A 17,700-nucleotide genomic window follows, 5' to 3' on the forward strand; every position below is an offset into this window, starting at 1 on the left:
TAATTTACCAAAGTTACCGTAATCTTCAGTCATTTTGGTAATTAACAGAAAATCTATGGCAATCTATCTTAACTTTGGTAATTTATACTTGAATATCTTTTAGAAAATGTATTAATATATAGTTTGAATTGTTTATATCTGTGTCCATATTGTCCATGAGTTTCTAGTAGATAGACCATATGGTTCAAGAGAAAATGGCCTATATATGAAAAAAGCATCTAATCAACAATGGCATTATTTTCAATTTCATATTTTAGTCATTTAGCAGACACTCTTATCTAGAGCAACTTACAGGAGCAATTAGGGTTAAGTGCCTTGTTGACCTTTCGGGTACTGGCCCAACACTCTTAACCGCTAGGCTACCCGTTGCCCCTTTTTTACCTCTGCAACCCGTCCAACTATTGACTTTTTTCACAACTGCCACCCATTTGACGCCAAAACATTGACAACAAATACATATTGACATTATAAAATAAATAAAAGTATGTAAAAATAAGATATTTCATGCCGAAACCCTCATATTAAACACAAATGGTATTCACTAAATTGAGGGTTTATATTTAAGATAATGTTTCACAGCTTCGTCATTATTATTATTTTGTAATTTTTTAAATAATCTTATTTAATTATTTAATATATTCTACATGGAATAAGGCCACACAGAGTGCTAGACATAATTACAGACGCTTGTGATAATCTGAAGTACCCAAAAGGGCCACTAGATGTCTTGTGATATATTACGTAAAATCCTTGAAAGATACCAAAATTCTGGTAGTTTACTTGTAAACTTAGAAAGTTTACAGTAATATACCCTCCCTTTGCATCCCTAATTGTGCCACACCATTTGCTGGATTCATTAGGTATGATACAGTATCTTATATGAGTTCTGTTGTGTTGTTAGTGACACTGTGTTTATTTGTGTGCCTCCAGCAGGATGCTGCGTCCAGCTGCCAGCATTGTGGAGGTTCGCGCTGTGTACCCTGCTCTTTGTGCCATGGCAGCAAGCTGTCCATGCTGCCAACCGCTTCAATGAGTCTATCAGTGTGCTGCGATGCCAGGCCTACTGCCCTGATGGACTGGAGAGGTGCCAGTCCTGTACCAAATAACACCAACCACTGGCTGTGTGTGTGCCCATTGTCTCTCCTGCCTGAGGTAATATCACTGTAATACAAATTGCTCAGGATGGGTATGGGAGCACTGTTTCTGTTTTTATAAGGAATCAGAATCCAATTGTTGGAAGGGAAGGATCCTACCATACATGAAGCCGGCTGAATTATAGAGAACAATTAGTGTGTGCAGTGAACATTGCATACAGTGGGGAGAACAGGTATTTGATACACTGCCGATTTTGCAGGTTTTCCTTCTTACAAAGCATGTAGAGGTCTGTAATTTTTATCATAGGTACACTTCAACTGTGAGAGACGGAATCTAAAACAAAAATACAGAAAATCACATTGTATGATTTTTAAGTAATTAATTTGCATTTTATTGCATGACATAAGTATTTGATACATCAGAAAAGCAGAACTTAATATTTGGTACAGAAACCTTTGTTTGCAATTACAGAGATCATACGTTTCCTGTAGGTCTTGACCAGGTTTGCACACACTGCAGCAGGGATTTTGGCCCACTCCTCCATACAGACCTTCTCCAGATCCTTCAGGTTTCGGGGCTGTCGCTGGGCAATACCCTCCAAAGATTTTCTATTGGGTTCAGGTCTGGAGACTGGCTAGGCCACTCCAGGACCTTGAGATGCTTCTTATGGAGCCACTCCTTTGTTGCCCTGGCTGTGTTTTTTGGGTCGTTGTCATGCTGGAAGACCCAGCCACGACCCATCTTCAATTACTGAGGGAAGGAGGTTGTTGGCCAAGATCTCGCGATACATGGCCCCATCCATCCTCCCCTCAATACGGTGCAGTCGTCCTGTCCCCTTTGCAGAAAAGCATCCCCAAAGAATGATGTTTCCACATCCATGCTTCACGGTTGGTATGGTGTTATTGGGGTTGTACTCATCCTTCTTCTTCCTCCAAACACGGCGAGTGGAGTTTAAACCAAAAAGCTATATTTTTGTCTCATCAGACCACAAGACCTTCTCCCATTCCTCCTCTGGATCATCCAGATGGTCATTGGCAAACTTCAGTTGGGCCTGGACATGCGCTGGCTTGAGCAGGGGGACCATGACGGCGTAGTGTGTTACTAATGGTTTTCTTTGAGACTGTGGTCCCAGCTCTCTTCAGGTCATTGACCAGGTCCTGCCGTGTAGTTATGGGCTGATCCCTCACCTTCCTCATGATCATTGATGCCCCACGAGGTGAGATCTTGCATGGAGCCCCAGACCGAGGGTGATTGACCGTCATCTTGAACTTCTTCCATTTTCTAATAATTGCGCCAACAGTTGTTGCCTTCTCACCAAGCTGCTTGCCTATTGTCCTGTAGCCCATCCCAGCCTTGTGCAGGTCTACAATTTTATCCCTGATGTCCTTACACAGCTCTCTGGTCTTGGCCATTGTGGAGAGGTTGGAGTCTGTTTGATTGAGTGTGTGGACAGGTGTCTTTTATACAGGTAACGAGTTCAAACAGGTGCAGTTAATACAGGTAATGAGTGGAGAACAGGAGGGCTTCTTAAAGAAAAACTAACAGGTCTGTGAGAGCCGGAATTCTTACTGGTTGGTAGGTGATCAAATACTTATGTCATGCAATAAAAAGCAAATGAATTACTTAAAAATCATACAATGTGATTTTTCAGGATTTTTATTTTAGATTCCGTCTCTCACAGTTGAAGTGTACCTATGATAACAATTATAGACCTCTACATGCTTTGTAAGTAGGAAAACCTGCAAAATCGGCAGTGTATCAAATACTTGTTCTCCCCACTGTATGATAAGACAACATAATCACTCTTTTGGTGGTAGTTGGTGCATCTGAGTCTCCAAAAAGATAATATGAACCTCCAACTGGTTTCTTCATGACAACGTGTCATTTTAATTAAAATAACGTGAAACCAATGCATTTTATTTATCCACAAGGCAAGCTGTCCAATCATCCCCACATTCAGAGAAAAAACTGCTTTTATCTCCCATGTTATATACAAAGGTAATTGATGCTTTCATTTTCACAAAGCTTAATAATGAGAGCGAGCGAGAGAGACTGACTTTAATAAATAGTGATGGAGAGGCTTTTGGTCAGCTCTGGAGGTAGAAATAAATGAATTTGTTTTTTATCGTCCTAATTCTGAGGTAATTGCTTCCAGAGTTGTCTTGGGTGAGAATGTATAAAATGGACTCATGCCTTATTTTAATTGGCTCTTATTTGTCAATGAAATAATCAACTTATAGCCCTAAGTGTATAGGCTCCTGTTTTTACTAGCAGAAATGGAGATACATGAATTGTTCAGCAAATATCCATGAAAGACGTTTGTTGATATACAGTTGTTGCTGCAGGTTTCTTATTGGCTTTATCTCAGCTGAACACACACATAAGCGTAGTGGCAAAAAGTCAAAGAGCTGGCCTCATTCGTTGCCTCTTCTTTTGTGTCGAGAGAGTGCTGCATCTATGGTAGTATTTAGGATGATTAAGACAGAAGCTTATACTATACTAAATAAAATGAATAATTTGAATAACAATGTGCAGAAAGTATAGTTACACATAAAACTATTTTCAAAATAGTTTGCCTTCACCGGGATCTGACCCCATACCCTCACGTCCCTGAATGTTCCATAGTTCCCTACTACAGCGCATTCGGTAAGTATTCAGACCCCTTGACTTTTTCCACATTTTGTTAAGTTACAGCCTTATTCTAAAATGGATTAAAATGTTTTCCCCCCCTCATCAATCTACACACAAAACCCCATAATGACAAAGCAAATTTTTTTGTTGAAATGTTGCCAAATCTGTAAAAAAAACTACTAAAATATCACATTTACATAAGTATTCAGACGCTTTACTCAGTACTTTGTTGAAGCACCTTTGGTAGTGATTACAGCCTCTAGTCTTCTTGGGTATGAAGCTACAAGCTTGGCACACCTGTATTTGGGGAGTTTCTCCATTCCTCTCTGCAGATCCTCTCAAGATCTGTCAGGTTGGATGGGGAGCGTTGCTGCACAGCTATTTTCAGGTCTCTCCAGAGATGTTAGATCGGGTTCTAGTCCGGAATCAGGCTGCGCCACTCAAGGACATTCAGAGACTTGTCCCGAAGCCACTCCTGTGTTGTCTTGGCTATGTGCTTAGGGTTGTTGTCCTGTTGGAAGATGAAACTTCACCCCAGTCTGAGGTTCTGAGCGCTCTGGACCAGGTTTTCATGAAGGATCTCTCTGTACTTTGCTCTGTTCATCTTTGCCTCGATCCTAACTGGCCTCCCAGTCCATGGTGCTGAAAAAAATCCCCACAGTATGATGCTGCCACCATCATGCTTCACCGTCGGGATGGTCCCAGGTTTCCTCCAGACGTTACGCTTGGCATTCAGGCCAAAGAGTTCAATCTTGGTTTCATCAGACCAGAGAATCTTGTTTCTCATGGTCTGAGAGTCTTTAGGTGCCTTTTGACAAACTCCAAGTGGGCTGTCATGTGCCTTTTACTGAGGAGTGGCATCCGTCTGGCCACTCTACATTTTTTTTACATTTTTTTACATTTTAGTCATTTAGCAGACGCTCTTATCCAGAGCGACTTACAGGAGCAAGATTGGTGGAGTGCTGCAGAGATGGTTGTCCTTCTGGAAGGTTCTCCAATCTCCACAGATGAACTCTAGAGCTCTGTCAGAGTGACCGTTGGGTTCTTGGTCACCTCCCTGACCAAGGCCCTTCTCCCCTGATTGCTCAGTTTGGCCTGGTGGCCAGCTCTAGGAAGAGTTTTGGTGGTTCCAAACTTCTTCCATTTACTAATGATGGAGGCCACTGTGTTCTTGTGGAACTTCAATGCTGCAGAAATTTTTTGGTACCCTTCCCCAGATCTGTGGTTCAACACAATCCTGTCTCGGAGCTCTACGGACAATTCCTTCGACATCATGGCTTGGTTTTTTCTCTGACATGCACTGTCAACTGTGGGACCTTATATAGACAGGTGTGTGCCTTTCCAAATCATGTCCAATCAATTGAATGTACCATAGGTGGACTCCAATCAAGTTGTAGAAACATCTCAAGGATGATCAATGGAAACAGGATGCACTTGAGTGTCATAGCAAAGGGTCTAAATACTTATGTAAATAAGTTATTTATGTTTTTTATTTATAATAAATTAGCAAGAATTTCCAAAAGCCTGTTTTCGCTTTGTCATTATGGCGTATTGTGTGTAGATTGCTGAGGATACATTTTAGAATAAGACTATAACGTAACAAAATGTGGGAAAAGTCAAGGGAACTGAATACTTTCCGAAGGCACTGTATACCTGCTAAGCTACCGGTCAGAAGAAACTAGCAGTAAAAAGTCCTAACTATATTTGTAAGTACAGTGTCCAGTAGAGGTCGGTGTTTGAAAGCAGCTTGGGATCAAACAAAGTGCCGGAACCACGGCGAAAACAGTGGGATTTTGCAACACACAGTTTGAAAAAACACGCGATCAAAAGACGCTTTGGACATCATTGATGATGTGCTTCTTATAGTGAGTGATACAGGCATCGGCACATGGCTTTGATTTTGAACACATCCCCCGGAGCTCCAGTATCAAACATAACATCACTAGTTGAGATATTTGGTATGTTTTACATTCGCATGTTTTATTTATTGTGTTCTTGGGCCAACCAGAGGGGTATCCTACGAAGCAAGCTAGATCTACTCAGGGTTTTCTAAAGCTAAGCAGCTTCAGTTAGCATCACATTCCAGCTCAGGCTTCATCCGTACTACGGCTGTGGATATTGGTCGTCTGGCTGCCGCTAACTCTAGCAGGCTTGTAACTGCATGTACATGTCGCACATGGCTAGTCAAACGCTGAACTCTTCATTGAAACAATGCTGAAACTTCAATCCATGGGCAAGGCAGGCTATGGCGTCAATTCGGCTTTTAGAAGAGCCGTCTTTATTTTATTACGTATCTTCAATGCCAACTTTGGTGTGCTTTGGTGTGCTTATCAATGCACAACCACAAGCACCTTTTTTCCCACTCCTGTCGATAAAATAATTTATTTAGCTAAGTCATACAACAGTGTTACTGTAAAATGAATTAGTATTTTTTAATACACAAAAAAAGATTTGATTAATAAAATATTTCATCAGACATCTTCCTCAAATGAAGCAGCTGATGCAAGGGGATCTTTGCAAGAGGGAGTCTGATTTCATTGGGCCTCAACTCGTGGCTCAGTCATTTCATTCAGGGTAAGTGGCGTTAGCCCTGAGTTAGCCTGCCCCGAAGCAGGTTAGTTCTGAAGGATTCGTTGCTATAGAAATGTACCTGGCTATAAGGTGAGCCACATTCCTATGACCGGTTATCCCGAGTTGAACTCAGAGTTGACCAAAGTTGCCTCGCTAACTCCTCAAACCTGCTTCGTAGGATACCCCTCTGGACAGTACTGAAAACATGAACCAATGGAAACCATGCCTTCATTTATTAAATGTTTTGAAACTGGTCCTTTGTGTTGGTCTCTACTTCACTCTGCTTGCTAAACCCAGATCCAATATACCTTGTGACAGTTCAACCCTCAGCCTTTCATATCAGCCCAAGAATTTTGTCAATCTCTCATCAGATGGTAGAATGCTTGGCTTAATGTGCTGTGTGCGTTTATGAACTGTACCTCTGCGCTGCTCATTTAATATTCCACATTATCCCTGTTCATTTCAACGTTCATGAATAATTTCCAGTCATTATATGCAGTTTATTTTCCAAATGTGTAGCCTATTTATAACCCAAAATCAGATGATATCTATATATTCTATATGTGGGGGTTTCATTCTGTTCTCAATTAGCTAAACTACGTATATGCTTGAAGCACCTTTCTTATTCACACACAGAACTATAAAGTGGGTAAATATTCATAAATTCACAGCTTTCCTTATCACTGGTAATAATGAGATAGCTTACGCCCTTGTGAAACAAACTTCAAAATACCCCTGCAAAGATGGCTATTTGCATATGGATTAGTAATTACATCCACTTCCAGGATAATGTCTGGTAACAGTGAACATACTACATTATGTAGGGTAGAGTGGGGTAATTTGAGACATTTTTTACATTCAGCGTCACTCCGTCAAGGGAAATATATATTTCAGGATGTTATATATCCCTGGAAATAATCAGAACTCTTGTAAAGATTACAGTTTTGAAAACAGATTATCCATAGATTACCCCGGTATGGGGTAAATTGAGCCACGGGACAGGGTAAGTTAAGCCGCCTCCATCCAATTACCGACAGATTTTCATGCAAATATTCTAAAATCTGCATAAAACAGTATGCGCATTTTCCCACTGACTTATTGCGGATAAAAAAAAGGCTGTGCATGATGATGTAGTGCACATAAAAATAGCTTTTAAGATTAAATTCCCATATACCGAATAAAAAATATAAGTTAAATGGGTTTTCAACTCTACTGATGATTTTGTCACAAAAACCATTGCATTATATAGCAAATGTGCCCACTCTGGTCATGGCACATGCACTCTACCCAACAGCTCACACATACAGTGGGGGTAGGCTACCTACATGATGAGATTATTATGGATAAGAGCAAGATTATTGTCAAAAGGCAGCAAAGCATTGATCATGTTACCAGAATAAGACCCTCGATATTTATTGAAAAGGAGCATCAAACTCATCACCGTGCACTTTCACCACCCCATGAAGTTCATCATAATTAATTTCATCTGTAGCCTAATGTTAATAAACCACACAGCAGATCAGTGACTCCAAGTTTATTTCGATATGATGGTTATTATATCAACATTTGCGCATAAAGGCGTTTCCACCGCCATATCTTGCATAATTCATTTTACAGACACAAAAAGATCTCACCATGTCGAACGAACAAATTGTCTGTCGGCATTTATAAAAACGTACTGGCATTTCCTGTTTCCATCAGCCCAGTCGTGACTTTTTTTAATGTGTCAGGTAATTCATCTGCATTAAATGGTTGGATGGAAACCTAGTTAGTGTCTTTATTTCCAAAACACAATTCAACACAATAACAATTGCCGTTTTACCTTTTCATAATTTTAAGCATCTTTTAACACAGGTTTAACACCTAACAAACATTTTGTACTTCTTTTTACACTTTTAACACAGGCCAGGCCCTGTTGTTACCTAATATCCCAGCGATAATGCAGCAATTTGAAAACACATCAATTTGCTCAGCTTGCCATTGGCTCAACCTTTGGCTTAACCTACCCTATGGCCATTTGCTCAATTTACCACAAGGCAAACATTTTTACTATATTAGCCCACACAGCTACAAGGATGCACTTTCATGCATATTGAAGCTTACATAGACCCCACTGATGTATAGAAAAATCTTTAAATGATCTACTTTAGTTTAGATACAAACATCATGAAACCTCAAACACAACTAATTAATTTAACTTGGTGAAAATCTGTTTTTTGGACCTAACTTGCTAACAACATTTTCCATGTGGTTTCTTCCTTCATAGACTCCATGAAATGATGACCTACATTTTGGTCAAATTATACATTTTGTGTATGGTTTCCTAGAAACAAGGATGGTTCAACTCACCCCTTTGGCTCAATTTAGCCCACTTTTCCCTACTGAAGATTGAAACATTGTTGTCTTTGTGCTGGAACCTGGCCAAAGAGACTCAGCTTGGACTATTTTCCTAAAAAGTTTCCCATGATAGTGCTCCTAGGCTAACAATGTCCAGAGCAGACCTTGTTTGTTGTTTTCTGTACACACACCAGTTATATGGAATTGTTGTAAAAATATCATACCATGGATAATTTAGCTATTTGATTTTGAATTTTAAGACCCCTTGAACCTTGAAGTATAAAAAATATATACATTATATAATTTTCGGGATGTCTCACTGTCACCTTTCACCGCAGATGCGGAAGTGCAACATAGGCGAATGCGGTGGACTGAGACACATCCATTACAAATAACTGATATCTCTAGTTTAAACTGAAGGATTTTTCTGGGTTTGTTATTATGCTAATTTGATTTCCACGGGGGCGCAGACATCGACCTTAGGGGGTTTAATGTCACATGCACAAGTACAGTGAAATGCCTTTCTTGCAAACTCAAAACCCAACAATGCAATAATCAATAACAATTTAATACTAGAAAAAACACACGAGAAATAAGAAGAAATATGAAGAACACAATAAGTAAGTAAGTAAGCATACTATATACAGGGTCAGTTTCAACACCATATTTACATGTGCAGGGACACTGGAGTGATTGAGGTAGACATGTATAGGGGTAAGGTGACTAGGCAAGGGTATTGTTGTGTCGAGAAAACGTTGCTAATTATGCTGTGAGACCAAGGAGAACCGCTGACGCTGTATTTTCATCATAAAGGTTTATTCATAACAAAGGGTTACAGCGTCGATTTACAGATACCTGCAGATATCTGGAGAATAATCGCCCCATCTCAAATCTGATTATTCTGTCTTCCTTTGTCCCAACCAAGTATTTATAATATTTACCCTGCTGTGGGTGGTTTCCCATACAGACCAATCACCTGTCTCCACACAACAGACTTCCTCTGTTCTATGGGGTGTCCCCCTAAAACTACTCCCCATATGCTCCCTCTAAGCTGAATAAACCTCCTCTCAGGTTCCATTTGAAAACATTAACAAAGTCATAATTCCTCAGATACTACATATTCCCCCCTTCGAGACAAATTAAGTCTCGAAAACAAAAATAATAGGATTATGACAAGTAACAATCTCTCTTATTGAGTATTTTTAACAATAAACCAAAAACACATTTTTCTATGGAGTGTAAATACATTTTTATGAAATATGAACAAATCTTTATGGAGTGTGAATACATTTCTATGAAATATGAACAAATCTTTATGGAGTGTGAGAGCGAAAAACCTGTCTGGCAGCTTTCTTTCCAAATATCCCTCAATCAATCAAGACAGTAAAATTCTCTCACGGCCCCTCTGCCCCAGGCAACCACTTAAGTACTCCAGATCAATTCATAAATCTTTATCAATGCATTTGAAACTATGACGCAATTTGAATACACATGTTACAATACAATCAAAATACAATCCAAAACGTCCACACTCAGGCTGGTCGACCCATCGGACCCTCCTGTGGATTCTCTCCATCCCTGCCTAGACCCCATATCCCTAAGCATTCATGAAATAAACAAAAACATCTGAGATCCCCACATGTACCCAATAACAGCAAATATCATTCTACAAAAATTAATACAGAAAGAATATGACACAAATTATGTATTACACATGCAAATATGTCTATATATCATTGCAGACACTGGAATGTAGTCCACTACACTTCATCTCCTCAGCAGTGTCGACTTCCAATGCATCGTCGATGATGGAATCGGAACATTTCCACACCTTCCTTGTTCCACTTCCTCCAGTCCCTTCATATTGTCCCTTCATATTGTCCTTGTTTGAATATTTGAATCTCTACATATTCCCCCATATGCTTCTGGAAGAAAAGAAAAGACCAAACAGTATCTTTTGCAAAACAACACATTCAAATTAAAACATCAATATCAACTAAAAATATAAAAATGATATATAAAATGAATCACATTCTATTTCCCCCATTTGATTCATAACAAAATACTAACTATCACCATAATATTTAAAACCCCTTTGAAAAATACAAAATTGATATCTATCTATCAATACTCCTTTGAGTCTTGACAGAAGGTTAAACCCTCTTATCGTTTCATTTGCAAAACCCTTCAAATTATAGGTAATATTATCTATGTTATCTCCCAAAATTTTACACCATACCATGGAAAAATCCCCACTTCTCTCTTAGACTTATCCTCCAATGATAGGCTTCCCAGACTATGAAACTTCTCTCTTTCAGAATCAGATTTATCTCTTTCCCCTTGCTACCCCTCTTTTAATTTTAAAACCTCATAGGAAGCTTCAACATCAACATGTAACAACATCCTATCCATCCATAGGGTAAGAATATATTCTCTCACCACTGTCACGCTCGTCGGGAACAGAGGAGGACCAAGGCGCAGCGTGGAATGCGAACATTTTATTTAATTTGAATGAACACACGAACAAAACAACAAAACGAAAACGTGACGTCCCTGGTTACATACACGAACCAACACGGAACAAGAAACCACACCCAATGAATGCCTAACGGCTACCTAAGTATGACTCCCAATCAGAGACAACGAGCTACAGCCGTCTCTGATTGGGAGCCACCCTGGCCAACATAGATATACAAAAAACTAGAATACCCAAAGGAAACTCACACCCTGGCTCAACATACAAGTGTCCCCAGAGCCAGGGCGTGACAGTACCCCCCCCTAAAGGCGCGGACTCCGGCCGCGCCAACCAAACACCACAGGGGAGGGACCGGGTGGGCACTCCACCTTGGCGGCGGATCCGGCTCCGGGCCTGATCCCCACTCCCTCTCCAACCCCCCAAAGTACCCCTGGTCCGGCGTGAAGCAGCTGACCGGTGCTGAACCAGGCACCAGTGGAACAGGCACGGGCTGTGCCGGACTGACGACGCACACCACTGGCTTGGTGTGGGGAGCAGGAACGGGCCGAGCCGGGCTGACGAAACGCACCCCTGACTTGGTGCGGGGAGCAGGAGCGGGCCGGACCGGGCTGACGAAGCGCACCACTGACTTGGTGCGGGGAGCAGGAACGGGCCGAGCCGGCTGACGAGCGCACCACTGACTTGGTGCGGGAGCAGGAACGGGCCGAGCCGGGCTGACGAGCGCACCACTGACTTGGTGCCGGGAGCAGGAACGGGCCGAGCCGGGCTGACGACGCCGCACCATTGGCCTGGTGCGGGGAGCAGGAACAGGCCGGACCGTACTGGGGACACACACCACTGGTCCTACGCAGGGATCTGGAATGGGCCGGACCGGACTGGTAACACACCCCAGTACCTCTCGCCGTGCCTCTACACCTTCCATCCCCTCTTCGACCAGTGGCCCCCGTAACCTGGCGGCCTCCTCTGCCAACCCACTGGGCCGCTCTGCCGCGGTCTCCTGCTGGCCCGTCGTCCACGGCGTTAGCCCCCCCTTAAAAATGTTCTGGCCGTCTCTCCTACCCGTGGACCAGGTCTCCATGTCCCTCGCCAGCCTTTCGCCCTTCTGCTTCCATGTCAAGCCCTTCTCTTCCTCACCCGGTTTGACCCAGTCGAGGAGGCGAAGGAGATCTGCTAGAGATCTCCCTGGCGATGGCTCCTGGACACGCTGCTTGGTCCAGTCTTGGTGGTTTCTTCTGTCACGCTCGTCGGGAACAGAGGAGGACCAAGGCGCAGCGTGGAATGCGAACATTTTATTTAATTTGAATGAACACACGAACAAAACAACAAAACGAAAACGTGACGTCCCTGGTTACATACACGAACCAACACGGAACAAGAAACCACACCCAATGAATGCCTAACGGCTACCTAAGTATGACTCCCAATCAGACACAACGAGCTACAGCCGTCTCTGATTGGGAGCCACCCTGGCCAACATAGATATACAAAAAACTAGAATACCCAAAGGAAACTCACACCCTGGCTCAACATACAGTGGGGAAAAAAGTATTTAGTCAGCCACCAATTGTGCAAGTTCTCCCACTTAAAAAGATGAGAGAGGCCTGTAATTTTCATCATAGGTACACATCAACTATGACAGACAAAATGAGATTTTTTTTTCCAGAAAATCACATTGTAGGATTTTTAATGAATTTATTGGCATATGATGGTGGAAAATAAGTATTTGGTCAATAACAAAAGTTTCTCAATACTTTGTTATATACCCTTTGTTGGCAATGACACAGGTCAAACGTTTTCTGTAAGTCTTCACAAGGTTTTCACACACTGTTGCTGGTATTTTGGCCCATTCCTCCATGCAGATCTCCTCTAGAGCAGTGATGTTTTGGGGCTGTCACTGGGCAACACAGACTTTCAACTCCCTCCAAAGATTTTCTATGGGGTTGAGATCTGGAGACTGGCTAGGCCACTCCAGGACCTTGAAATGCTTCTTACGAAGCCACTCCTTCGTTGCCCGGCGGTGTGTTTGGGATCATTGTCATGCTGAAAGACCCAGCCACGTTTCATCTTCAATGCCCTTGCTGATGGAAGGAGGTTTTCACTCAAAATCTCACGATACATGGCCCCATTCATTCTTTCCTTTACACGGATCAGTCGTCCTGGTCCCTTTGCAGAAAAACAGCCCCAAAGCATGATGTTTCCAACCCCATGCTTCACAGTAGGTATGGTGTTCTTTGGATGCAACTCAGCATTCTTTGTCCTCCAAACATGACGAGTTGAGTTTTTACCAAAAAGTTATATTTTGGTTTCATCTGACCATATGACATTCTCCCAATCCTCTTCTGGATCATCCAAATGCACTTCAGACGGGCCTGGACATGTACTGGCTTAAGCAGGGGGACACGTCTCGCACTGCAGGATTTGAGTCCCTGGCGGCGTAGTGTGTTACTGATGGTTGGCTTTGTTACTTTGGTCCCAGCTCTCTGCAGGTCATTCACTAGGTCCCCCCGTGTGGTTCTGGGATTTTTGCTCACCGTTCTTGTGATCATTTTGACCCCACGGGGTGAGATCTTGCGTGGAGCCCCAGATCGAGGGAGATTATCAGTGGTCTTGTATGTCTTCCATTTCCTAATAATTGCTCCCACAGTTGATTTCTTCAAACCAAGCTGCTTACCTATTGCAGATTCAGTCTTCCCAGCCTGGTGCAGGTCTACAATTTTGTTTTTGGTGTCCTTTGACAGCTATTTGGTCTTGGCCATTGTGAAGTTTGGAGTGTGACTGTTTGAGGTTGTGGACAGGTGTCTTTTATACTGATAACAAGTTCAAACAGGTGCCATTAATACAGGTAACGAGTGGAGGACAGAGGAGCCTCTTAAAGAAGAAGTTACAGGTCTGTGAGAGCCAGAAATCTTGCTTGTTTGTAGGTGACCAAATACTTATTTTCCACCATAATTTGCAAATAAATTCATTAAAAATCCTACAATGGGATTTTCTGGATTTTTTTTTCTCAATTTGTCTGTCATAGTTGACGTGTACCTATGATGAAAATTACAGGCCTCTCTCATCTTTTTAAGTCGGAGAACTTGCACAATTGGTGGCTGACTAAATACTTTTTTTCCCCACTGTACAAGTGTCCCCAGAGCCAGGGCGTGACAACCACAAACCCCAGATGTTTCTAAAATCCCCCAATAGTCACATTACCATGCAAAAACTTCTCTCCTTACTAAATGAAACCTCAAAAGTTACATTATATTTCTCATTACTAACCTTATGTTCCTGCTTACCCAAATCATCATATAATCATCACCATCTGATATTCCCCTAAACATCCCCTTCCATCATATGTTTTATTAGAACAAAAACAGCTTTTAGCCCTCACTGGTTTCACCTCCAATGCTTCATAAAGCGCTGTTAACTGATCTTCCTTCCCATCTAACAAATTCACATAGGTTAATTCATTTAACCAAGAACACTTAAACCTAGGCCTAAACAAATGTTTCGACAACGACATTATTGTATCCGTTAATGATTGTTGCTGATACAACATCCCTTATAAAACATTAGATTAACATACAGTGAGGGAAAAAAGCACTTGATCTTCCTGCTGGGAATTGTAAATATAGATACTACAATCACCCTCAATCTTCTCTTATCATTCAGCAACGCATACTTTCTCAATGCAACTGCTCCTAACAGATCTAAACTCCTACCATATCTATCTTCCCACTGAACTCCAAATTTCCCTTCACCACTGTTCTCTCTCTCTTACTACTAACATTGAAGCTTAGCTGACTGTCCTAGAGTTCCTTCAACCCTAGTTTTCTTAACTTTTTTAATCTGACTTTTTCTCCTAACTTTTTCAAAAACCATTTCACTGATTTATCCACAAATTCCTCTCCCACTAATTTTAGAAAAAACATTTCACTGATTTATTCACAAAATCCCTTCCCACTAATTTTAGGACATGTGATCGGGTAATCCCCACCTGCTTATGACTTCTTTACACACAGACTTGGCAAACGATTGAGCATCTTTTAGCCTAGTTTGACATCTTATTCACCTCTTGGTGTAGGAATGTAACCAAGAATAACAGTCACCCCCTGTAAACATTATTTTCAGACAGATTGTCCTCCTTCCTATGATATAATCAACCTTTTCAAGCAAATATGATTCCCAAAAACCATACTCCTTTGTAATCTTTCTCCTAACCTTAGCCTTCTTTCAACATTAGCTAACCCCTAGCTTCCTAAATCATCAGACCTAATAGGTCCAGAGGCGCTACTATCAACCCCTCATGGTTTCTCCCCAAAACAACAATTGATTCCTACTCTAACGATTTTTTTCTATTGTCTTCAAAACACCTGCTTTTGAAAGTCCTTCAATTTCTGGTTCAATCCCTTGAATTGCTTCATCTTTCAAATGATACTCATTCTTCCAAGGAGGTCTTCCTCCTCAAAATCTTCACTGAGATTTCCCATCCAGAATACTGTAGACAAATCCATATCTGTCATCATCAACCATTGGTAAACCTTTTCCTTTGGCACTTCTACCAGACAGCCGTCTGGTGTACATCTTATTGTACAGTTCAACGTACACAATGCATCTCTTCCCAACAATGCAATGGGTATATGTTCTGATACCAGTATGGGTATTGTAATTTTCTGATTTTTATAGCAGAGCTCAATTGGTTCCTTAAGAGTAATAAACTGTTTTACTCCCTCAAATCCCTATCCTAATTTAGTTAATTTGACATAGTGAGATGTGTAACCTCTTCAGGCTGAACACAGATAAAAGCTGTTCCGCTATTCACCATCACTTCTCATGGTCCTTTGTTTTCACTTCAATTGTTGGATCTTTTTCCGGTCCTGATGCTACCAGCTGACACCCCCCTTTCGGATCTTCTTGGCACCCCTAGAATCCTTGCTCCTTGCCCGTATAATGGTTCACCTGTCCTCCAGATGATCTTCAATTGCTCCTGTATCTTCCTCTGAAATTATTTCTTTCCAGAAACTATCTATGGATATGAAACAACTTGTACCACTAGGTGTGGCTGGTACAATTGCATTTGACCTTGTTCAGTTGAAGCTGTGGCAGTGATTGTTGATTTGGTTGCACACTGATTCTTCATAACCAAAGCATTTCTTCTCCTTCTTATTCTCCCCGAGTTGTATTTCATCAAGTTTTCTGAGAGTTTCTTGGTCCTGTTCTTTCTAGTTGTTGACATATCGGTATTCTTCAAAGGCTTATATTCTAAGTTTTGTCCTCGAAATATCATCGTCTTACTGGTGCCCTCTTTCCTTGGCCTCAATGTATACTTCTCCAATTCTTGGGATCCTTTTCTCAGCAGTTTTTTCTCCTCTTCTGTATCTTCTTGAGTTGTTCTTCCAGTTCTCTTTGTCTCTTCTAAATTATTCCCCTTATCCAGGCATAATACACATCAGTCTATATCTCTTTCTATTTCTTCTTTGCTAATCATTGTAGAATAAAATCCTCTTGAATATGAAGCACCTTTAATCTCCAAATCTTTATCGCTGTCTTCATCTTCGCTTTCATCAGAATTGGAATATCTTGTATTCTTCTTCTTCAAACATCCATCACGCCTTCTTTCCTCTCTTGCCAACTTCCTTCTGATCACAGAGTCATATCCACCCATGATCTCTTCTCAATCACTCTGATCATCATCATCATATTCTTCTTCATCTTCATCTTCAAGTTCCATCTTCCTGAACCTTATTCCACCCTTAGTTTCCAGACATCTCATTTTCTTTTTACTTTTGGAGTTTGGATTAATTTTTATGATCGTTTCTGCTTCTCCTCTCTCTATTATTCAATCACTTTCATCATGTTGATGACGTCAGGGTTAAAAGTCCCTTCCACTAGCCATGGTTGTTCAATGTCATGGTTGTTCAATGTCATCCCTTTTCCAGATAACCTTTAGTTAATGGTATTGCAAGGTTTACTATTTTCAACTATATCAACAGGTGTAATTACTTTCATAGTTCTGATGTCCTTTTTCCCCATTGTAACAACTATTTTTTTATTTTCCTTTATTGTGAATTATTTTTATTTTAGACTATATAGCCTATGGTTTCCTCCCTATTTTTTTGTTATTTTTCCCCCCCAAATTAATTAATTAATCAATTAATTTATTCATCAATTTATTTATTTTTTCATTTTATTTTATTTTACCAAAGTATTGATTAGTGGCAATCTTACCACATCCAATCAGGAAATTAAATGAAAGTAGTCAACTTCAGAGCAATCCCAAAAAATTAAGACTTCTAATCCTACACCACTACAGTACTCACAAACCCCATTGCTTAATAGGCACCCAATTACCTTAATTGTACAGAATAATGTCAGTACTCGACGCTCGACACTTCCACCGCGCTTGAGTCAGCACACCAGTTGGTGTTGATGTAGAGGAAAACCCCTACCCTCCTCAATTTCCCTGACTCCACTGTCCTGTCCGCCCGGTGAATAGAGAATCCATTGAGTTGGATAGCTATGGTGGGTATCTTGTCCGAGAGTAATGTTTCAGAAAAGCAAAGAATATTGCAGTTTCGAGAGCCCCGTTTGTAGCAAATCCGCGA

General features: G+C 41.1%; 1 long non-coding RNA gene across 1 annotated transcript in view; it reads left to right on the forward strand.

Annotated features, from left to right (window-relative positions):
• The first annotated feature begins 967 nt into the window (after positions 1 to 967).
• LOC121574438 overlaps positions 968 to 17,700 on the forward strand; it is a 48,520-nt gene continuing 31,787 nt past the window's right edge. The window contains exon 1 of the long non-coding RNA XR_006002197.1: positions 968 to 1,152. This is a non-coding gene — a long non-coding RNA (uncharacterized LOC121574438). The remainder of the gene's footprint in view (positions 1,153 to 17,700) is intronic.

The sequence above is a fragment of the Coregonus clupeaformis genome, chromosome 9 (genome assembly GCF_020615455.1).
Source record: "Coregonus clupeaformis isolate EN_2021a chromosome 9, ASM2061545v1, whole genome shotgun sequence".
Lineage (NCBI taxonomy): Eukaryota > Metazoa > Chordata > Actinopteri > Salmoniformes > Salmonidae > Coregonus > Coregonus clupeaformis.